Here is a 24,800-nt window from a genome sequence, read left to right on the forward strand (position 1 = left end):
CCGCGAGTCAAAGCTGTTTTTAAATTACATCACTGTCATTAAATCTGCCAAGGGTGCAAATCCTTGACAGCCATGCATGTAACTACACATGTAACCGCGTGATGGAAAGAAGATGCCAAGGTGTGGATAGAAGGAAAAGAGTAGCTTATGGAGAAGGAATCCAGGTGGGTGCAATTGCCCACACTGGGACTAGCCGTACAGTGCTTTCCATTGTCACAGATGGTAGGTGTTAGATGATGCAATGAGTACAGTGCCAGACAAATTACTTTTTTAGCTCATTCCTCTGGAAACAGGAGAAGAATCTGAACTGGATTTCTGTGCAGACCTGGAGCAGGAGCTGCGAGCTACAGTCCCAGCAGGGACCCAAACCGTCAATGAGCCGAGTCTTTCGGATCGGGAACCAAGACTTGCTCTGGGGTTCAGGAATTACACAGAAATTGCCTGGGCTTTGGAACAAGTCCACTTAAGTTTCAAATTAAGCTGTGGACTGGGGGGAACGCTCTTATTCAGTGGATGTAATGAACCTAAAAGCTGGAAAGGCCTGCTCCTAAACGAAAGCCTTGACACAACTCCAGCAACTAATACACCCAGAAGTGCTGAAATGCCACCACAAAAGTTGCTCTCAAGCTACTTTCAGCCCAACTGGAAATTAAATGCTGCTTGCTTTATTTTTTTTCCCTGCTCCCTAACAACATCTCCAGCCCAACACTGCCACAGTCTCAGCAGCAAGCTGGAAGCTGGTTGAGGTTGAAATTAACCTCTTTCCCCAGTTACGAAGCAGCCAAAGCATCTCACAGGGCGAAGGCGGTGGATGGTGCCTCGGCGAGCCCCACAAGGGCCCCCTCAGCGGCCGTCGGGCAGCCGTTGGGTGCCGCCGCGGCGGGCCGAGCCCAGCGCCCCCGCCGCGGGCGCGAGGAGCGGCCGTTGCGCCCCTTGGGAAGTCCGTTAGGCCCCGCCGCAGCGGGGCCCGCGGCACCCCTCATCCCCCCGAGGAGCCGCGCCCGGCGGCGGCGGCGGCGGCGGCGGCGCCCCCTCCCTCCGCTCCGCTCCGCTCCGCTCCGCTCCCCTCCCCCGCGGGCGGGGGCGAGGCTGCCCCGCGAGTGACCCGCGCCCGCGGCGCGCCCCAATCAGATCGCGTGAGGGGCCGCGCGCCGCCGGCTCCGCCGCGCCGCCCCGCGCCGCCCGCCGCCGCACTCGGCGCCCGGGGCTCTCTGCGGAGGCAGCGCGGGCGAAGGGGGTCCCTCGGCCCCCGCGTATAAAAATCTTGCCGAAAGGGGGGGGCCAAAGCAAAAAACAAACAAACAAAAAAAGGCAAACCCAAACCCGAGCCGCAGAGCGAGAGGGCGCGCGGGGGAGAGGCAGCAGCACCAGGCAGCCCGCCCGCCGGCAGGAGGAGGAGGAGGAGGAGGAGGAGGAGGAGGAGGGACCGCTGCGCCGGCCGTGCCCGCCGCTCCCGGCTGAAGGGCGAGAGCCTCCCGCAGCTCCAAGTAAGTCACGGGCGCTGCCGCCGGCGGCTTCGCGGCGAGAGGAGGGAGGATTTTCGGGCTGCCCCGCTCCGCGGCGGCGGCGGGACCCCCCCCCCCCTCCTTCCTTCCCCCGCCCCCGGGTGGCGGCTGCCCCGGCTCTGCGGAGCTGGGGTGGGGGGTAAAGTGGCGCCCTCGGGCTGAGCACCTTAACCGGTTATTTTTTTTCCCCTCAGGACTTATCCTAAAGTCGAGCTGGACCCTACTTTACTGTTGGTGAAATAACTGAATCCAGAAAGTGCCGATTTATCTATTTTAAAACTGTTGCCGCTAGTTTATGCCTGCCGTTTCCTCTGGAAGGATGGTTCAGAGAAAATCCGAGTTAACACGGGTGAAAGCGCAGCTTTCGCCTGCTGGGGGTACAGGTTATTCTGCAAATAAGTCATGGTCTCCAGCACTGTTTCCTCTAGCTTCTTACCCCTTCCTCATCCCCTCCTCTTAAAAGTAGAGTTAACACTGGTGAAAATACAATTTTCTCCTACTGAGTGTACAGATTAGTCGGCAAGAATGCCACGATCTCCAGCATGTATTTCTTTAACTCCTTACCCCTCTCTGGTCTTCTCTTTTTTAAAAAAAGTAGAGCTCTTTACTGAGGGGGGAAAGAAGAAGAAAAAAAAAGGTCTTAATTCTTTGGGAGCTCATCTGGTCTTACTTGTTCCAGCTGGATGTTGCACACTCCTCCCTTCAACCCCGTGAGCAGTGTGCTGTGGCGGTGGATGGCTACAGTGCGCTGGTTTAGTGGTGTGTACTCAGAAGCTGGATTCAGGGATGTAAGTCCGATATTAACTGGTTCTTAGGAGCATTGTAGGTTGGTTTGTGACATGCATTAAATCTTTTTTCTATGTAGTAGCCTTGCAGCTATGCATAGTGGTAGGTGTTTTAACATTTAAGAACATATTACCTTACATTTATCAAGCCTTGAACTTTCTTTTCTGTTCCCATTTCCCCTTCAGACCTTGATTGCTCTGAGCTTTTTGTAAAGTTGAGTTTTTTGGGAAAAGACTGGATAGAGTATATAACTCTGCTTGTATTAAGAAGGAAGAGGAAGGGTAGGAGAGAGAGAGAGAGAGAAAGGAAGAGTACAGGTAAGGTTGTTATGAAGAAATATTTCTCCTGTATTTCATAGACTAGTGTGCTGGAGCTGATCTACAAAGCAAAATTTAGTTTATTCTGTGTGCTTCCGTTCCTTCCTTACTAAAAAGCAAAAAAAATTTTTTTTTTATTTAAAATGATCCCCTCCCCCCCCCCCAAAAAAAAGAAAAGACCTGCCTAGTTGTGAAAAAAAGTTGTTAATTTGTTATAGGGGATGGAATTGGATGGAGAAGGTATTTTATTAGGATGGCCAGTCAAAAAACAAAAACAAGAAAACCACTGCATAATTTAATGACTCTCTCTAAAAAAGAGCAAGAAAGAAGAGGTTTAAGTGTGCTCTTGACTCCAGTCAAACTCTTTGGTGACTTATTACTTAGGGAGTTTTTGGTGAAATTGAGGGATAGATACTTACTGACTCCAGAGTGAGCTCTTGGATGGAAAGAGAGGGAAATCTGAAGCCAGCAACACATCTTTCCCTTACAAACGAGTAAGTTTTGTTTATAGTGTGCAAGTGACATAAGAAGAGCAGACTTTTGCCAGCACCCAGCTATTTATTACCGGTTATTTGAGATGCAATTTTTGGCTGATAAATGCTTGCCAGCAAAAGATTGGTTTTACTACTAGTGCTAGCTCGGTACCATGTAGCAGTATTCCAGTATTGGAAACAAACTTTCCCAGAAAAAGTGTGGTTATGTCATTATGCCAGCACTGACACTGAGGACACTCTTGAGGCGTATCTTACTCCTGTCAACTCCACTGCTGGCATTTTTGTGTAGATTCAGCTTTCTCTTACTGAATTGAATATTAATAGTTAACTGATTTTACCAGCAACAGCTCTGGCAAGATACCTTGTAGACTCATCTTATGCATCTTTTTGGTCACTCTGGGAACAGTTGTTCCTGAGTCCCTGGATAACAATTAAAAATGGTCTTTTACTGGAGTTCTGAAAATGTACTAATTTAACACATACTCTGTTTTATTTTAGTGCAGTTTTGCAGCAGGGAAGGTAAGATTTATAAACTGTTAAAATGTTGCACTAGGGCATTTGGGATGGAATTAGTTTTGCTGATGAAACTTGTTGCTCTGTTCAGGCCCCCTCATTGCCCTTGCTCCCAGTAGTGGTGTTTTCTGTGGGAACTGGTCTTTGAGTAACAATGTAAGCTTTGCTTCAATATTTACAACCGCTTGTTGATCAGTGTATCAAAAGCATTTTCATTTAGAGGATTCATTTCAGGAATTTAATTGAGGAAATCTCTTTGTTTCAAGCCTCTTTATAATAAACCATTCAGAATGCTGTCTTTGAACGAACTAGGTCACTGTAATGCGCACACACACACACGCACACAGGGATTCTCATCTGCTTAGGGTAGCCTGCATTTGGTCGACCCATATCCCTGGTGAGCTTGTCCCTGATTTATCCTTCTTGGACTGGCTTGTTCACAGGGAGCTTATGCTGCAAATTCACTGCTGGAGGTCATTCTCCATTCTTGGCATCTCTGGCAGTCTTAAGCTTAAATTGCAGCCTCATTTTCTAGCCAATCAATACCACTCTTATGTCGCTGAGTTTCCATGGTGCCCCCAATCTTCTGTCTACATACTGATGTCTGACAGCAGGGATAGCATTCTGTGTTGCTATATATGCTTACTAAACCTGTCAAAACTATTTAGGGTCTGTCTCACTAATTTATATCCATATCCTGATATTATTTGTATCTGTTAAGCTTTGACTGATGGAACTCGTTGCACTAAGGATCAGCCTCAACAATGCACTCCAGGGATGGCTCAAGGAATGGACGTTTTGAGAAAGGGAGAAAGACTCGCTTCTAGAGTAGCTGGGGTAATCTAGAATCCTTTGTGTACAATAGATTTATTTTGAAAACATCCAAGTCTCAATGGCTCCAAGTTAATGCTTTGGAAATAATTATCCATTGTGCTGTTCTGAATGCGTAGAATGTTCTCTCCGATGGAGGAAAATAGAAAAGTGGGCATTGTAAAAATATTCAAAGTGCTTTTGAGGAGAGTTGGGGAAGATCTGAATGCAAGAACCAGTTGTCTCCAACCAACTTTCTTCAGGAAGCACTGCAGAAAAATTAAATCAAAGGATTGAACAATGTCTTCTGTAACATAGATGTTTGCATTTTATTGTAATAATTCACAGAGCATTTAGTTGTTTAAGAGCTGTGCCTCTGTGGATTGACATAGCAGCAACCAAACAATTTGAGAAAAGATGTATCTTCCATTGTCATTAACTTCCCAGTGAATTACGCTTCAGATCATGTTACTGGTGCCAGCAGTAATACGTGACAACTAGATAGTTTATTTCAATATACTTTGCAAAGCATTAATGTTGTATCAGACTCAGGTGACCATCAACTGGAAAGTCTTTAATACCGCTGTATTTATCATGAGCTTGATCCAAATCAGAAAATACAATTTGGCAGTCAGTATGGAATTTGCTACTTAAAACTTCATTTGCTCAGGGTTGTAAGAGCTGATCCTGTGATGCCGAGTTCATTAATGTTTTTCAGACCTCTTCAGGCTCTAGCAATCTTTTCACCAGTAAAAGAAAAGTTAAAATCTTTAAGGCAGGATACACCCTTTCTATGTGATAGTTGACAATGTAAAAGTAGCTAGTGTGTTAGGTTTTCAGCAATTGCTTATTTTATTATGATAGAAAGGGTCCCTTTTTTTTAAAAAAAATATGACTACATATTCAAAGCTGGACATGCTTGACCAGTAAGCCTCACTTTGTTTTATTCCAAGCAATAGAACTATGTAATTGTTTAAAATATCTGGCACCATCTCTGCAGTGGCACTATGATTTCTGTTTACAACAAATATGAAGAGTTAGTCTCATTTTATTGTTGTGTTTTTTTCTAACTTTTCTCTTTTCAATGCTTATTTACATATGTGCGAGTGACTTTTTGAAAACTGAAGTTATCTTGCAGACTACTTTTAATGTCTCTCAGAGCAAAGATAGAGAGGCTCTTTCATGGAAGATAAGAAAAGGGAAAGTGGAATGAAGCAAAGAGTCAGTTAGATTATTGATGCAGTTAGGTGATATCCCCTTCTGCCTAAAAGGCCTCTGCCTTTCATCACCTTCCTAAAATAGCAAAATCTGATTTCAATGTGGATAGCCTCTGGGGGTGAGAAGTAGAAGTGACTCTGTTTAAAGCAAAATCCAGTTTCCTCATATTAAGAAAAATGTATTAATATGTTAATTTGCGCCCTAAGAGCACAATGCTTGTAGAGTTCCATTGATGCAATGGCAGCTGCTACAGAAGGGTAAAGACTTACAACATAGAAAGGCATTACAGGGGTTGGGGATTTTCAGATAAAAATAGTTTCTGAGAATAAATGGTGCTTGGGGCTCCAATGTGGTCATTCATCACCATTTAGCAAACTGTGAGGTTCACTTTCAAACTGGACCCTGCTCCTCTGAGGCCTGCCAGCACTATTTCAGAGTTCATTAAATGTTTCGTGAGAACATTATAAAAATCATTCTTCCTCATCAGTTTCTATAGAGTTCCAGTATAGCTTGAACCTTGCAAACTTCCCCTATCTAGTTGTAAGTGATACCATCACTGAGCGCCTGTGGGGAAGGAAGAGAAAGAAAATAAATTTTCCAGTACCTCAGTCCAAATGCCTGTTTTGGCACTGGTCCACAGTTAGCTAGCAGTTTAAATGAAATTGAATTTTGCTGTCTTCAAGTAATATTTTTGGAGCAACTCACCATCTGTGCAAGTTTTCCTTCCAGCAAAAAGGGGGAAAACAGACAGACTAGGTGGGAAGAGGAGGCGGGGGGGGGAGGAGAGAAAAAGTGTGGGGGGGCTTATCTTTGCTTCAGCACTCCTCCGTCTGCGCACCAAGCCTGTCACTCTGCTGTCTTGGTGGGGCTGGTCCAGCTGGCAGTGGATGCAGGCGCAGCAGTTGGAGCACTGGCAGCAGGGCTGAGGAAGCCAGTTCCTCAGGCGGGAGTACAAAGTTGATCTTGCTCTTCTCATCCCACTGAGAAGGACAGACTACTCTGTTGTTGTCTTTACCATTTGACTGTGTGTCAGTGTCAGTCTGTTGCTTTAGGCTGCCCCTGGGGATAAGGAGGGTAAAAAAACAGGTAATTGTGCTCTATGGGTACATTCTGAGGATTTCCCAGTAGGTTGACACAAGTAGTAAATTCAGAGATATTTATGGAAGCTGAAGTGTCTGTCTCTGAGGCAAACAATGGAAATGACAAAATTGACTTCTCCAATTCAATTCCGTGTGATATCAGGCACAAAACCAGTTTTGTTGTTGGGTTTTGTTTCTCGGTGTCATGAGAACAATGGCAATAGTTTCATGGCCTATTAAAGATATTCTGACTGCTGGGTTTAAAGCTTCCTTGTCTTGACTGGATCATTAGTAAAACGGATGTTTTGTTTTAGTTATACCTCTCGCACATCACGTGCCTCAAACTGCAGAAGAGCCCTAACAATGCAACACATGTTCACGTGCCCCTCTATGGTCAGCAATGCAAGGCTCACGATCCAGAGTGTCTTCGCCTCTGTAACAGAAGTATCTAAAATGTACTTGATGCTGCATGTAGGTAGTTCCCATATTTTACAGGCAAAAGGAGAATTTTATTGTGCAAACAACTGTTAGGAGTAACATTTGCTCAAAATGCACATTTTAAGACTTATGTGATGCTTTGTTAAGCACTTTGGTAGAGAGTTATTAACTGCTCTATTAAGAAAGGTAACATTGTCTGTAATCTTTCTGAAAGTGATGCATGAAGGGAGATAGAAACAGCTTGTGAGAAAGATGATGCCTCTAATGCAATGCTGTTTCTGCAGTAGTATGGCACTATGAGCCCACAGGCTGCTTTGGGACAGCTGAATTTCTTTCTTCTGTTTCAGTACTGGAATCTTTTCTTCAGCTCACCAGGGATTACATTCAGCCTGTCAAATGGAGAAGACTACTAGTACAGGCCCACTTTCTGCAAACATTATGCAGGTAAAGTTGATGCTTCAGCAAGAGCCTCACCAGAGGAAGGGCTGTATAATTCAACCTAGGATTTAGAAAGGATGCCCATCCCTTTGTTTTGGTGACAAATTCTTCAAAATAAAGACTCAAATGTGTTATAATGCTAGTGAATGGTTGTGATTGTTCTGGCACTTTTTGCAGCAGAAGTTCATTGCTTTCATTGAAAGTGCCCTTGGAGTGAAGTACAAACTAGTAAGTTAAAGATAAATCAAGAGATTGTTCTGATACTCTGCCTTAATTCTGGTAGGACAGTACTTCATTTCTTTAGTTTGAACAATAAAAATTACTCATTCAGTAGTAGCCTTTCTCTCCACTCCTCCCCCCTACCCCCTCCCCCATATTAAACATAAACCATTGAGTTTCCTACTCTATCTACCTAGGATGGTTTACCCTCAGTTTTCTCCTGAAAACCATCTTCTGTTTTAGTGACTTAGCTTTCCTTCTGATGCTGAAGAAAGGCCCCTGAGATGCTCTTGTTGCTTGTGCCACCTGACTGCCTGGCTTGTTTGTTTGGACTGTTGCATTCCCAGAGGTCACAAAGATGTTTTTGTTTGCGTGAGAGTCACTTGCTTTTATTAGAAGCCTGCCTGGGTGCAGCTGATATGCAGTAGAGACTAAGGGATGGAAAAAAATCTGCTAGCTTTCTCTCTAAGGCCAACAGATAGGATTTCTAGCTATCTTCCAAAAACACTGGAAGTTTTGATTCAGGGAACTTCATCTCATTTCACTTATTAAATCTTCATGTCAGTAAGTGATCCCTTCAGTCCATGTTTCTTGTCTGATTTGCATGTTGTCAGATGCTTTTGCTAATCCCTATAATAGTTTAAGTGATTGTTAATGTTTAACTGATTATTTGGCAGAAGTATATGAACAGGCATATGTGCAATTGCCATTGGTATGGCAGTTAGTGTCATATGGTGTCAGCATACTCGCTCCATGCTGCAGGCCTTTTCTTCTAGGTTTGTTTATGCAGTAGAAGGAAGGAAAAAAGAAAAAAGAAACCCATCAGGAAGCCAGCTGCAGAGTGCTGATCCTCTGGCCATTTTTACATTGACCAGAGACCTGCTGAGTTCAGCCGAGCCTACCGGCTGCTCTTATTTTTCCATCTTGTAACAATCATAAATAGATCAGCTGAGGATTTATAAAGAGCTTCAGGGATTATGGATTGCGTCAACAGGGGTAGCTAAACTGAATATAGTTTTTTTGGGAACTTCCCTGTGCTTGCAAGATAGGTAGTTGGGGAACTGTATCTATGGAATGACAAAGAGGAAAAGACAAGCTCCACTCCCTTTGTGCCTATTTGTTTTTGTTGAGTTTAGTTTGTGTTTTGGAATCATTAATATCAAGTGGCCATTCAGATGATAGGTGTATGTGTTTTAAGAGATGTTAAGCTATTCTCTCAACCACCTGTAATTTAAAGCCCAATCCTGCCAAGTCTTATGCATTAGAATAGGGTTATGTATCATGATTTACCCAGCGAGAACAGTGTCTTCATTTAGACAATGTGAATGTAAAAATCCATGTGAAACCTTTCAGTTCCTTAACTTAATTGGTTCCTTAATATAAAAGATTAATACAATTAGTTGAAGCGAAAATCACAGTATACCTTGTGGTATGCACCTTTCATATGCAGAGATGAAATCCCTTGTGATAAGCTTTGAGCAATACATTTACTTGGACTTTTGGTAGCCTCATTCACTGTCTTCCCAGACATTTTTTTAAGCTGGAGTTGCTCATGTGTTTTTAGTCTAGAACTAAACATCTACTTTTCCCCTTTTCTTTATGATATAAACTTATTTTGTCCCTCAGTGCTAATAACTGTGCCTTTCCAAGACACAGTGTGGGTCAGGCATAACCCCTTGATAAATCTGTCACTCTTCCACCTTCTGGTACTGTAAAGATTCTGACTTTATCCTGATGATAAATGGAGACTGCTAGTTTTCCACAGATATCAGCCTTTGTTTTTACCACTGTAAAGAGCCAACTTGGGGGCTTAACAGTTTATGTGCTTTCATATAACTGCCTGAAATCAGAAAGATTGGAAAGTGGGGACATTTTCTCTCCCCATGCCCAACTAAATGCAGAACTTGTCATGTTTTTATGATGAAAAATCAAAAGTTCAAAAGGGGATAAGAATGGGAGGAAAAGTGAGTGAAATTACTTGCTTTTTGTGCATTATTTTTATCTAGAGAAGTTATTTTTAGGCTACTTTCAAGAACATTTATAGGTCCTTTTAGTAGTTTACAATTGAGTTAATATCTACGAGCTCCTTTTTATATTCAGCAGAATAGTGTGAAACGTGGTCCTTGTCTCTCTTTGGCTGTTTCTCTGTGACCAAATTTAGCATATCCATGCTAATTTGCACTGAGAGGAAGAACTCTTGTGAATGGCTGGTATTTGAATTGTACTATACCAGGAAAGGTGTTTGGCATGTGAGAGGAAAGTTTGTACATTTTAAAATGCACTGTTCATTTAATTGATATGTACTATAATTTAGTCTGAAGTATTTATGGCTACGTTTATATCTACAAGCAAGTAGTCCTGTGATTAAGAACTCCTCTTTCTTGTGTTAACAGTAGGGGGAGTGGATTAAAATAAAGTAGTCTTTGAAGTTATGGAGACTGTTCATTTTTACACAGAAAAAAACCCGTAGATATATAGACACTTATGCCCCAAGACTGTACTTTACACATAGACATCAGAAGTAAGTCTGTGTTTAGAGAAACTTTCCAAACTTAGTGGTGTGCAGTGAAAATGTCTTCTCTATGACTTTAGGATTCTCAATTGCATGGCATCTACTATAAATGACAAGCTAACTCCTTTCTCTATTGACACTTCCAACACATGCAATAAGGGTTTAATTCTGTTTGGGATTTTAGTGAGATTTCTCAAGTAATTATACACGAGAATTTCCTGTCTTATTTAAATGCAAAATTCTGAAACTAGTAAAAAATTCTCCAAAGTATAAAAAATTTGAGAAATGTGAATTATGTACTTAAGACAGGAAAAAAATGAAATAAAAATATCACATAAGGCCTATCAAAATGGAATTTCTTGAGTTACTGCTTTCTATTCCAGATCGGCAGAACTCTAGCCTGTATCTGAACTCTTGCAGTATTTCAGTGGGTAGAGAATTCAGGCTGTATATGAGCTGGATATGGAGTTTTTTCATGAAGCAGCATGATGCCTGGCTGATGCCAGACGGGATTTTGGTGGTTGTGATATCTCACAGCAGTAGTGGTATAGTATACCTCAATGGATAATGAGGTACAGAAACTGGAAGCTAAGTATTTTCTGAATTATATCCTTTTCTGATCACTTTTTTAAAAAAGAATCATGCTATTTCAATGTTAGAGTAAAACATTTTGTGGATTTTTGTATAAAACAAAGCTGTTAACTTTTTTCACAAAGTGTGCCTTTGAAAATTAGAGTATTTTAATAAAAACAGAATTTTGATTCAATATTTTTTCCAAAGAGATATATAATTATGTATACTATATTATATATACACATTATATATATATATAATGTAATATATGTATTATGTATATGCTGTATTATATATAGTATATAATATATACTATATTATAATATATATCTCTGTGTGTGTATATGTATATATATGTATTATTTGCAGTTACTCCGTGGAACATTGTAATTTCCCTGCCCCCCTCACTCCCCCAAAATCATTGGTTCTCTTGCAAAACAAATTTTAATCTTTGTTCAGGGTGAGGTAGAGTCTTGGCCAGGAACAGATGTATATGGAGGTGCTAACAGGAGCCTCATTGTCCCGTTTTCACTGTCTGATACAGTATGTGATTTGTGTGAAATGAATGAGGATTTTTTTTTTTATTACATTGATACATCTCTTCTATTCCCTCAAGTTAAAAAATATATCCTAGGCCTAAATTCCACATACCCCACCCCCCAAGTAGCCGAACTTCCACACTCCAGCGGTTTTTCCCAGGTAAGCTGCCTGCATTGCATAGCCTCACCTACTTCCCTAGTTTCCGTACTCTGATTCCTGTCCAATCCCAGTTTTGCTGTTTTGCAAAGAAAAGCTATTAAAGGCTCCTATTGCTTCTGTAGTGTAGGCAAAAGCTATCAGGCTGAGAATTAGACCTGGATTTTTCTAAGACGTGCATCAAGCCCTACAAGCAGTAGTCCACCCATGCAAGATATGAAAGTGGATGGAAGAGCATGAGTCAAGTTTTATAAAACCAGGGGTTATGTGGAATGCTTACAACTCTTTGCAAGTAGCTTTCATCTTCCTTAGCTTTAAATGTGCGTAGATCTGACATGGATTTTCCCTTATAAACTTTCCCTGTGGACAAAGACAAGCTGTTCTGTTGAAGATGTTTTTCTGTACCTATGAATAATTGAGGTTTTTTCAATCTTAATTCTGAATTCCTATGTCTCTGATATCCGTATTTTCATAGCCACAACTTTAGTTTGCTTTAACTTCTTTACTATTTAAATAGCTTATTAGATCCCCTTTCATAAAAATAACACATTCTCCCCATGTCTTTCATTTTCAGTGGCTCTTTACAGCCCCATATTAAGTTCCAAATCAGTAAAACATTTAAGCTTGTTTTTATCTAAGTATGCTGACAGTTCATGTTCTTATTTTAGTGAGCACACTTAAATATAACTTAACATTTTATAATTCCATTACATTGCCTTTTAGAAACTCTATTATTAATTTTTCTCTAGTCTGAGATGACTCTTCTGCTAAGCACAAACATGTGATATCTTTTCGCCTCGGGGACTTCTGTGGTGCCTAGATGTTAGTTAATTCGGCAATCACTGGTATACAATGGTATGTAAATACATAGAATTATTTTCCTTCTATTAGGCTTCCATGTATCTGTGATGACTTTTATCTGATGTTGGTGTTACCCAAGCGCCTAATTATTTAAGAGGATGAAGATTTCCATATTATTGACCAATCTCATCATTTTATATGAGCAGCAGGTTTTGTTACCTCGCTTTTCTTTTTCATTTTTTTTTTTTTTTTTTTTTCTTTTCAGAAACTTAATAAATGTTAATAAATGCCCTGAACAGCTCTGGTCCTGGGCTGGTCCTTCAAGCACTATTTGTCTACTAACCTCCTTCCAAACAAAGATTTGATTATTGTTCTTACCTTGGATCTTACCTGGACCTGACCTCTTAACCCATCGCTAAACAATTCTAAACAATTCTGATAGCCTCTACTGGGAGATTTCCCCTGCACCTTCCAAAGTCTTTGAAAATCCTGGCTCTTCATCACTAGATGCAAGTTTTCTAGATAACTCTTTTTAGAGGATTCTCACAAGTTAGAGAGGCATGATTTGTGTTTGTGAAAACTGTGCTTTTTGTAGTCTTTTCTGGTTTGTGAGGCTTTTATTTTGGACTGTCTGCTTTACACCTGCTTTTAACTGATTTATTTTCAGCTCTGGTTCCTAGTGCTGGAATGCAGTTTACTGCAATCTAATTTCTCGAGTTATTTCACTCCCTCCCTCCCTCCCTCCCCCCCACCCTCCCACGCACACTCTGTCTGGCAATTCTGCCTCAAGTTCTCTGGGCCATGCATTTCTCTTGCCTGCTTTGAAGTGAAAACTGAAGCAGAGGGGCCATTTAACTTCCAACAATCTCTTTATCCTCTCTTATTGCCTCCTTTGCATAACAGTAGTTTGCAGGACCCACCAACTATTCTGGAGTTTGTTTCCCCAGTCTTTGAGGAATGCCTTATTACTTTCACTATGTGTTTGCCTTCTTGTTCTTCAAGCTTGCTTTTGGCCCTCTTAACCTCTATTTTACATCTCACCTTCCAAGTTGTTCTCTTCTATTAGTATCACTAGGGCTAGATTTCCATTTCCTTTCTTTTAAAGATATCTTGTGTGTGGAAAAAATTCCATACTACATTAAAATATCACTTTTTCTGAGTTGTCAGCAGTCCCCTCAGTGACTGCACTTTGGCATTTGTTCGGAATATCCATGTTCATGCCTTGCGTATTTGATAAAAGGAAAGTCACAGAGAACAGAAAGAAAAGAAATGACTCTGAAATACTGTGCTGCTTGAAGTCTAGTCCCTTAAGGACTGATAATGACCTCCCAGTCATAACCATAATTATATAGTAACCATTTGCTGTAATTATGTAGTAACTTTGGAGTGAATATTTGAAAGGATTGTGAGGGAATTAAATATTTACATCCCATTGAAATGTATCCTAACTGTGGCAATTCTCCATTACTTTGGAAATTAATCTAGAAAGGTAGTCTTGCCTAATTTCTAAAAATCAATTATTTTCTATAGCTTGGGAATAACTAGTTGTAGTGCCTTCCTCCTGAATGCTTCAAACCAGCTGCAACTATATGAATTGCTTACGCTGACAAGAGATCATTTATAAAAATTATATCTTTCTTTGACTTTTGTATAGAGCAATAGTGTCATCATCCTTTGATCACTGAGTATTTTGCATAGAACAACTCTGGTCTGAATTGGAGGCTTGTATTCTACTATCCTTGAGATTGTAGCTTAGAATTTCTGGTTTTAAAAACTCTCCTAATGTGCATCCCTTAAGAGGAAATGCCCATTGAAGAGAGCCTGAAGAGTCTGTAGGCCTTTGGACTTGTACTTCTGACTCTGTCTTCCTCATCTTACTTAGTGTGTGTATATGTATACAGCTCAAGATTGTACATTGTCTCCTTTAAGAAGACCCCCCTCAAAACATCTTAGCTAAAGGCCTGATCCAAAGTCAATTGAATAGCTAAGTGTATTTAGCTATTTGTATTTAGCTACAAACCTAATGTAGAGGTTCACTGCATTTTGGACCAGGCTATGTGGTTTGTGGCTGCCTTTGTCATTACCACTTGATCAAACAATGCTCCAGGAAGCTGTGATCTCAGAAATGCAAGCTGATTGTAGGCAAGTATGTCTAATTTGACACCTTGGTTCTTTCCAGCTGTAGTAAAGGGACAACTATTTGGAATATCCAGTGGAAAGTTCCCATTTTCCCTTACATCTAGCTGTACTCAATCTGATGATGACTCAGTCTCTTTCCATCTTACAGAGAATGTTTTTAATGTTAACTTCTGTTAGTAATGCTCATACTTTTAAAATGTCTTTCATCTAACTCCTAGAGCTATCCATATTCTGAGCTAAACTGATACCTCCCTTCATTTCTATTGTGGAAAGTCAAGAGTTAGCAAGTTGAGGTTACAAGCTCTTTGAGGTCATTACCTTTAAGTAATGAATCACAACATAAATCTTAGCTTTCCAGAATGGGAGGCATCTTTCCTTCATTTTGAAATTATCACCTCACAAGCTCCATGATGGTGAGGAGGGCAAGGTTTGGGCACCTGTTTATATGCATTTATTCCTCAGTACAATGTCATTACAATCTCTTCCCCAAATTGAATCTTTGTACAAAGACGGAGTGCAGGAGACAGGCTGGAATAATATGTTATTACCAACTAATGTCATGAGAAGCAGTCTCAAAGTCTCAGTGCTGCTTCTTTCTATTTTGATGTGCGCTGGCATTTCTTTAGTGGAAGATGATCAACTTACACAAAGATATGCCAAGAGCAGGAGGGGAGGCTAATTGACCAGAAAGAGAGAAATATGCTGCTATATTTATTTTTTCCTTTTTTCCCTAGTAGAAGAATATTTATGGTAATGGTTACTAATCACAAAGGTGACTCAAGGCCATTCTGAAATTCGTATCTTTAAAGAAAAGGAACTGTAAAGGGATATATAGAGAATAAAGAGAGGAAATCACAAAACTTACTTGAGTGCATAAAACTGCCTTTCCTTAATGCTTAGCAAAATAGTGCATGCAAGTTAATGTGTATTGCCACTTGTAAGTCCCATCTCTCAGCATTTCCATATAAGCCTGTTAACTGGATTGGGGTGGATGTAAGAAGGAGCTTGTTCCTATTCTTGACGAGCTCAAGTAGCTTTCAAGTAGGATGCTGTGAACAGGCACAGGGCTTAGTGCTGCTTGTCATCATGTGACTTTCTAAATGCATTACAGCTTTTACTGTGACACGCAAAGTATCAGCAGCAATAGAAACAAATCGAGATTGCAGTTAACCTGCTTCTAATGACGGCGCTTATAGATCATCTGCCAATAACACCTCTGATATGGCAAATGAAGAAGCCCAAGGGGTGACAAGTAGTAACTTCTATTTAAAGTAAATCATAGTTTAAGTTGAAAGAGAAAGAAAACATGTCTATTTGCAATAGTACTATGTTGTGTGTAGGCTTTGGAAATTAACCTAACCTTTCTTAATAGCACATCTGTTTCACATTCTGCTGCTTTTGGTGCTGGAGTAAATTGCAGAGTCAGGGGATTTTACGGGAAAGAATATCATAGTCTACTGATCAGAGCTCAGTGAAAACATTTCTGTCATGTGACAGGTAGAAACAAAGACCACTAGCCTCCTGGGACTCTAGTGAGCCTTAAGCTTTGTATAGTGGGTCTATGGGATGTTGGCTGCTCTGTTAACACAGTAATGCCATATTAGCACACTGATGTAGTGAAGCTAGTGTACTCTGCTGCTCTGGTGTACCCTACTGGCATAGGTAGAATTCACTGTGTTATGATGTGAGTTGCAATGTCTGTGATTTACAAGCCACATGCAGCTCTGTGAGGTCCCAGAATTGTCAGTCATTGATCTGCTGCTCCTTTTTTCTCTTGTTTGCTTGCTGGAACAGAAAGCACGCTTACAGAACTTGCAGATTTACAACAACAGAGGTCACAAGCACACTAAAAGTCAAAATGCTTCTGATAAATTGAACAGATTCTCTGAAACTGAGATAAAGTTCTACTTCGAGAAGTGAAACATGCTGTTCTTTGGGATTAATAAAATGCACACAAAAAAATTGGAAATGTAGTATAGCAGAGGATGATCTGACTGCAAACAGTTACTATACAACTGTAGAGGATGCTGAGTGTTCACCCACTAACCCATTTACCTTTGGGAAGCTGAGGTCTTATCCTGGTTTATAATGATCTCTTATAACTTTAAGGCAGATGGACTAACTTAGCTACGGGATGTCTAAAGTCATTACATATTTTGACTTGAATTTGCCAATTTCTGACTAAGAATAGAGTATAGAAATTGGAATGTGTTTGACCACATTTAGCAGTAGTAACTCTTCCTCCGAAATAAAAAACTGGTGAATAACCATTATTATTGTCCTTACTACTACTACTTCACCATCTGTTGCTTTAGAGAATGGGTTTTCAGGTGGAGATCTCTCCCATTGTTTGGGTTTGACATCTACTGTAACTATCAAGACAGATGAAGTTGGTGTCCAAGAAAGGACTGTCTGAACAGAAAGGAGCCCTAAGCCTAAGGACAGCAGTTTTATGACTTACTATGATAAATCAAGACAGGATACACTGGAAAAACTCCCCAGCTAAGAATCCTTTAAAAGCTACCTGAGCTGTGAGTGCTTTTTTCCCCCTCTATGAAGGCCAGGCCAGGAACAGCAGGTGGTGCTGCCGGTCTGGGATAAGGTGCTCTGGCACTACCAAGGGGCAGAAGGTGCTGCAGGGAATGATAAAGAAACATGGACAATGTGGTGGTAGAGAGTACAGCTGTGACACAGGTAACTGGGTTGGCATTCTTTTTTTCCTCCTTTGTGGCTAGAACAGAGTATGAATACAGAGGAGGTGCAGCAGAATCAAATGCTGCAGAATTATGCACATAGTTTTATGGAAGTCCAGTGAAAGAAAAATGGGGCAGAAATAGTGTGAAATGCATTGGTGGAGTTTTGTGTGGGAAAGGTACATTACACCTGCCTGCAGTCAATTTGATGTAGCTAACAGTATTTAATACTCTGAGTTTGCATCTTTCATACTAATCAGTAACGTATTTACCTTTTAAAGGAAAAAGAAATATTATTCATGTGTGAAGTACCTTACTGGGAACCAGAAAAAACATAGTCCATCTTGCAGTTGATTACAAACAGGATTTATTCCTGGCTGAATAGTCTGTTCCTGAGATCTTGTGGACCTATTCCTAAGCAGACAAAGACTGGAGGTTCATGGAAATCTGACTTTGTGTTGTACAGTCAATTAAAAAGCTGCTGAAGTTTTTTAAAAAGGTAGTTGTTTCTAGCTGTTCTCCCACATTCTGTTGACCATTCTAACTACTTCTTTTAAGTTATGAATCCTGATGCTTGAGAAGAATCCCATCACAAATTTACCTGGAATTTCTAGATTCTTTGCAGCACAAATAGTTCAGGCTATTTCCTCCTCTCCATAAGCAGAAAAAGAATAAAAAAAATATTGCTGGCAGCAAACTAGGTTAAAAAGTCAAGAGCTTGAATGAATATACTTCATGCTCCCTTAGATATAAAGACAAGTAGAGGGAGTATCAGACTGCAAGGAAGATCAGAGCATAGCTCCTTTAAAGCAAATTCTCCAAAAAGGTAAGAGGCTGACTAATCTGATGGCAGAAAGTTTGCAGACTGAGGAGGTTAGAGCTATGATGTTCCTCAGAGGCCTGGGTGTTAAGTAGTGCCTCTTGCCTATGTTCCCAGTCACACAGCTACATAAGATAAAAGCTTCAGTGAGCTCCTTTGGATTGGTCCTGCAGAATCAAGCCAGCAGTTGTGAGAGGGGTTAATTCACACCATCTCCATAGAAGACAAAATAGATCTTTGAAAGAAATGTGGTAGTGAAGGTAAACCCATCAATCATGTGAATACTGCTTTACAGTAATTCACAACTGCGGCTTTTTTTTTATGCAGGGGCTGGCTGAGCCCGATCAGCCCCTTGGCTCTAAAATAGGTCTCAGCAGGCAGTAGCTTGGTACTTGTGGGTTTTATGTACAAGAAAGCCTCACTTTATATAAACTCTGTGGAAAAGTATTGTTTTTTCCCCTCTCTCTAAACCCCTTAGCACTAATTCAGTGAAATTACACTAATTGAGTATGGCCAGCCCTGCTCCTACCCCATTCCAGGATAGTGACTTAAAAATCACTAGAAAGTCAAAAACAATGATGGGATTCTTTGTTCTGTCCTTCTACATAGGTTTTTATTATTTTACTATAACCCTTTGGTCGCAGTTTCCAGTATTTTTCTTTAAAGCTGAGAACACGTTTTTATTTTCTTTTTAAATTAATTGGACTTTAGGCTTTAAGGAAAATGTTAAATATTGCAAAAAATCATTACTAACTGATCATTGGCATCCATATTAAGAGCCTCAGGCTTCTGAAGACCTCATTCTACCTTTTGGAAATGGGAAGAAGTGCCAGAAGAGGCAGGGAACCTTTTCCACCTATTTCTTCCCATGTCTGTGTAGAAGGGTTGAGTGACACTTTCCCTATGATGTTTTCAGGATTGAAAATAAAGAAGGAGCTTTCTTAGCACAACATACACTTTTTCTTTATAGGACCATATGTATGAACCAAACATGCACAATAAAGGGCTGTATCTGGAAAACGGTGACTAAGAAGGATTTTGGAGATCATAGTGACAGGCATCTGCACATGAGCTCTGAATGTAGTGCTGTGGAGAAATATCTAAAAATAATCCTTAGGCATGTATATGAGAGGGCTAGACCAAGGAGATGGTACTGATGAGGACAATGCCAGATTGGTGTGTTCTGTATTAGCGTCAACATTTTCAAAACATGCAAATTAAAAAAACAAAAGAAAAACTAATGGCTGGAGAAAATTTGCACTGAGGTTTAAAGAACATAGTCTGTGTAACAGACTCAAGAGCAGAAAACCACATTATAAATATCTTCTCAGGAAAAAAATCAGTAGGTCCTGAAGGCCTCTATAACTTACTGGAGGAAAGTCGTAATAAAATATAACCAATTAAAAACTAATTTACTGTTTAACAGTGTGGATGATGGCAGGCAGGATGATAACTTCATAAAAGCTATCATAGAAGGCAGTGGGTCTCATCTTTTGAAGCTTAGATGGGAAATATAGAATCATGAGTTGCAGGAGATTAGTATAAGGAACTAACTTGGAGCTTTTGTGTAAGATTTTTATCTTGACAAGAGTTCTTTCTCATCTACTTAGAGGTGAAACATGGGTAAGTAAGTGAAGTAGTCTGTGTTTTACAAAATAGTAGATGTGATGTACTTTAAAAACTAACAGTTTTCTTTTTAAACTGTAAAAACAGATACTGTAAGCTGGGTGGCAATTTGCTTCTTATAAAGGACATGTTGTAAGTCACACCTATTATATTGCGCTTTATCATAGCAAATTACAATTCAACTGCTGTAAACGTAGAGTAGAGCCAAACATATTGAGAAAAACAGAGTGAACAGAGAAATGTGCATTATGAAAACTAGAAGTGCCAAGAAGGGCATTTATTATTAAAATCTAGAATTGCTTACTCTTTCCTTTCCAAGTGTTGTAAATATTTTTTCCCCATTTATCTTGCCTTAGTGGAATGTTAGCTAAGTGTATGCTTTGCTTTCCAATCCAGAGGGATTTTCTTGATAGTGGAAATGCATGCCATAGTCATTGTTCCTGAAATCTTGGTCCTTTAGAACAAAAGGTCTCTATTCAGGAATTGTCTTAGTATACTTAATGCTTGTCTGTATGAAGCCTTTTGGAAAAATGAATCTACATCACTAAAGATAAGCATTTAAGGTGAAATTGTTAATTTTGTTAAATCTTCATGTAGCAGGACTTCTTTAGAGTGAGCTAAAATAAGTTAAGATCATGCAAGTTCAAAGAAGAGTATCCATACCAGTTTATGCTATCTCATACCCACTTATACTTGGTGGATGTGCAAGGACTAAGGAAGTCTTCTGGACTTTGTGAGACTGAGGAGATAAAGACATTACAGGGAAGAAAGAGTTAGCCTTTCTTGGCTTCCTGTGCTCATGGGAGTGAGGAACCTTTATTTTTGCATTTTTAGTTAGATAGATAAGAAAATTATGTATCCAGAATCGGGAAAAATGCTGATTCTCGTCTAAATAAGAGAAGACCAAAGGAACTTATCACCTTTGAATTCTAGGTCAATTTGAACACTGACTACAGTTATACTAAATTGCTGGCATTAATTAAGAAGATTCTGAAAGCTCAAATCCCAAACAGAGTTTTTCCAACTGGAAAAACTGTGTTCGTTTCTCTCCCTGAGCATGTGGAATGGTTCCCCTGAGCACACTTCCTTGAACTGGGTTTTCATGTGTAGTACAACTTGGGTGGGGAAGACAGAGGGTAAGAAGCAGATGTTGTAAGCCTGTGATGTGGGCCTGGATCAGTTTTCCAGGCCTTAGAGAAGCTCTATTCCCCTGCTTTATTTTATACAAAGATCATACTTTCCCAATGACCATTAGGACCTACTACCATTAGTTTTATCTCTGTGACTAATGTTGCCTAATTAGTGATTATATCAAAATATAGTTGAGCCATCTGGAGATTTAGCTTGAAAAGAGCTGAAACTAGCCTGAAGAACTTTGGATGGAAGAAATGCCTGCGCTGGGCCAACCTGCCTCCTGTGGAATAAGGGAAAATCATTCTGGATATCCTGAGCTATTAGGGATAGATACCTCTAGCTTTATGCAGGTAGTTCACATTGTAACAACTAGCTGTTTTCAACAGGCTTTGTAGGTTAACTGAGGACATGTTAGCTTTGAACTTTCTCCTGTGGCAGGTTGCCTAGATAGCAAATCTTCCAATGCAGAAGAGAATATTGTTTAAACAACACAGATAAATGTTATCAAAGCCAGATAGTTACAGGTAAGCGGATGTCTAGTTGAGGTTAGAAGGGCTGCAGTAGATATAGCATTGTATACCTTCTGAGTTACTCTGGTTAGCTCCTGATCCTGAAATAGACTTTACTGAGCTTTGCTGGGCTGAATTATTGTCTCTTGAGACTCTGTTTCTTAATTTGTGTTACTGACACAGAAGATTCGTCCACACTACCTTTTGGAAAACTGTGAATTGCCAAGGTTGAGAGTTCAAACCCTAGAGTATGCTGAATTGGAATAACAGCAGTCAGGAGCTGGTGCTCTTACTGAACAGATGGTGACCCAGAAAGCTGTATGTTCAGCATTTAAGTACTTAATGACATGCAGGTGTCCTTCATGGTTTGGAGCACTGATATTCTTAAATTTACTGTAGGGGGTTACTTTCTTTGAAGACCGAATGAGGCTTTCTAGCTCTGTGGAGCCATTTACAGTGGAATTTTCTGCCACCAAAGTCAATCCACTTAGCATAAACAGATGTGGAGTGTGGAACTGACCTGAACTTCCCTACCATGGGGATTAAGCATGGATGAACCAGAGACATCTTCAGTACAGACAATTCAAAGCTTTTGCCTGAGGCAACTTGAAAGGTGAACCATTTAGAGAGTAATTCCTCATTAAGATTTTTCTGTTGTTTGTTTTTTTACATTGAAACCAGTTGTTTTAGACTAGAGCTGTGTGGTTGCTTTGCATACATGGTAACTTAGTATAGTCATACTAACTTTTGCTAAGGTTTGAATAAATGCAGTCATTTCTGGTAACTAGCAAGTCTTTTCTAAGTGATCCACTTCTTTCTGTTTGCTTGCCAGCTTTTGAAGAGACGAAGCTACATGTCCACAGGCATGAGGGGAGGGGAAAACGAGGTTCAAAGGAGTTGGAATGATGGGAGTAACAGCACTGTAAGGTACTATAGCTTTTTCCTCTCCTCCACTGCTGCATTGCAGTGCTATCTCTTGCTTCTGTTGTCCATCTGGCTTACTCCATGGACTTGGAGCATTACTTCCATTTATCCTTGATGTACAGAGGTACTTCTCATGAAGGGTGAGGTACAGAGAGGCACCAGTGCTTTTGCATCTGGCCTTCAGTGCTGACTTCCTTCTGTAGTGAAGTATGCTTCACCAGCTTTATTAGGTGATGCCTTTAGTCTCAGCTCATTCTGGAGGAAGAGCCTTTAGATATTTGGAGGTAATAATTTCAAATAAAGGGCAATAAGCAACAAGATAAAAAACTCTACCCTAATAACAGTAGTTGTTCAGCAGGGGAAAAAGGTGTTATCTGTGCCTACTTCCATTTTTGACAGAGACATTCTAATAGCTGCAGAAGGTATACCTAGAGGCAAATGGGGAACGTCATCCCTTTTTGTCAGCTTTAGTTTAATTTCCGTTCATTTGTAAATAGGTTATCACTTTTATTTTTCCATCTTCAAAGAATTTTGTGAATATACTGAGTCTCTCTTGCTGTGATTCAGACTATGTTTATACTACTTTCAGTAGTAGTGATTTGTTCTGATCCAAGTGACTTCAGCATGTACTATCAACAGAAGCATGGCTAAAGTGAGCCTTTTTTCTTGTGTTCCTGAATTTCCTTGCCTGGAGAATTAGCAGGGAGACTCAGGCTAGAGCTAGAATATGAGCCGCAGTGGAAGTCAATAGAGTTTTATCAAAAAGTTGAAGTTTAGCTGAATTTTAAGGATGAACTCTGGGCCTGATCTCACTGGTCAATAGAGGTGCTGATGCCATTCCCAGGGAGCTGGACTTGGCACCTTGTTCTCTGAATTAGTGCTGAATACAGTTTACTGATTCCTGTCTTTTTGGTGATGCATTTTCACTACAACACTAAAATTATAGAGTAGAGATTGGGGAAATGAGGAGTAGCTTTTCAGAAGGAAAAATCACATAGTTTGGAATGATAGTCACTCTTCAGGGGGCAACTATCTCCAGTAGATATCAATTAATTTTTAGGTAGGCCCTCTTCTAAGTGGTAGTTAATGGGTAAGTTTTGAACTGGTTTTCAGTGAAAAGGAGAATTTCAGTATCACTTTGCAGCTATGACAGGAGTGTTACTAGGTAAGAATTTGCCTCTTACTGAGGTCAGCACTTTACCACTTTTCTCACATAAGCATCACAAGCAAGTATACCCCTGGCTTCTACCCAATTTTTGGTGTACTTAAGATGAATTTTGGCTTGTTTTTCTGAGAAGTCATCAGCTGCATAAATATCCCAGTATAATCTATGACTTTCTTATTTAATACCTTTGCAAAGATTCTAATATTAGGGAATCACTTGTCACGGCTTCTTGCCTTCTTTCTGTCCTGCCTGTCTCTTTTTCAAGTGATGCAGGCAAGTAAGCCGCCTCTTTGGAGCTGCTGCGTCTCAGATTTTCCTTTCTCTCTTTCTCCCTTCCTCTCTGTCACTGGCATCAGTGAGCTCCCTATTCTAGCTCTCTAAGACTGCATAGAGTAGCACATTTCCCTTCATTTGATGACTAGGTGGTTTCATTTTACTTTTTTTTTTCCCCCTCTCTTTACTGTGTTTCTATTTCAGGTACCTAAAAGAAGGTGTTTCTTGCCATTGCTGTTGTAGTAAAGTTGTGAGAAATAGGGGAAATTAGAGGAGCATACTATAAAATCACTGCTGTGTCTAAATGAATCAGCTATTACCTTTCAAGTACATTTGATTTCTAGTGCTACAAATTACCCTCTAGCAGAAGATAAGACAAATCAAGCTGTATGATGCAGAGGTGACAGGGATGAATGGGAGATATACACAAGAGGGCAAAATATCTCTGAAGTAGGAGATTTGGTTAAGGGAGTTTGAACACTCCTTCAAACAGGTTTGTTTCTAATTTTATTTTTTCCATGATTTGCCTATCCTTTAGGCATTTAATTAAATGTAATTTCTTGTTAGGCATTTCTCTCTTTCCTTGAATTGCCATCCTTTTCTGTTCCTCTAACAAGAAATTCTTTTCTGGGGAAGGGGCTGAGGAAATAACTCCACCCTAATTCCTCCCTCCCTCCCCCACAACAAGTAGCAGCATCTTTCTTCATGGAATCCACAGTTTTTGAAAGTGGACTATGTTCCCTCATTCCTCCTGTGCTTTTCTTTTTCAAATCACATAACTTCCTGCATGAGGTAACCTTTTCTCTCTCTCTGCCTCTCTCTCTCTTGCTCTCCCTCTGGCTTGCTTTTCAGTCAGCATTGCTCTCTGGGTCTCCCGTTCTGTGATGAATGAGTTTCATTCATCTTTCTTCTGGGGGCTCTGTGAAAAGCTTTAGACTTTGCCTGCTCCCATTTTTTCGCTCTACTATTCATTTCCATGGAGATGGAGAAAGGAGGGGGGTGGCAGAGTGGGTGGTAGTGGGGTCAGAGGTCAAGAGTGGCCACTTTCTCAGTTAAAGTTTTGAATTCCATTAAAGGTGACACATTGTAACCTAGAGTGACTCTCCAAGAACTTGGCT

The 24,800-nt window shown here is 40.4% G+C and overlaps 1 protein-coding gene across 5 annotated transcripts in view; it reads left to right on the plus strand.

The window, feature by feature from the left end:
- Positions 1 to 1,176: 1,176 nt before the first annotated feature.
- The window catches only part of PTN (pleiotrophin), an 85,072-nt gene continuing 61,448 nt past the window's right edge, over positions 1,177 to 24,800 (plus strand). For 2 of the 5 annotated variants that reach the window (XM_062589953.1, XM_062589943.1), the window contains exons 1-2: positions 1,177 to 1,487; positions 7,508 to 7,604. The gene's annotated coding sequence lies outside the window, so the exon portion shown is untranslated. Of the gene's footprint in view, positions 1,488 to 7,507; positions 7,605 to 8,359; positions 8,382 to 24,800 lie in introns of those variants that run through there. The other 3 variants (XM_062589963.1, XM_062589935.1, XM_062589972.1) reach the window with 2 other exon arrangements.

This window comes from Rhea pennata, chromosome 1 (assembly GCF_028389875.1).
Source record: "Rhea pennata isolate bPtePen1 chromosome 1, bPtePen1.pri, whole genome shotgun sequence".
Taxonomy (NCBI): Eukaryota; Metazoa; Chordata; class Aves; order Rheiformes; family Rheidae; genus Rhea; species Rhea pennata.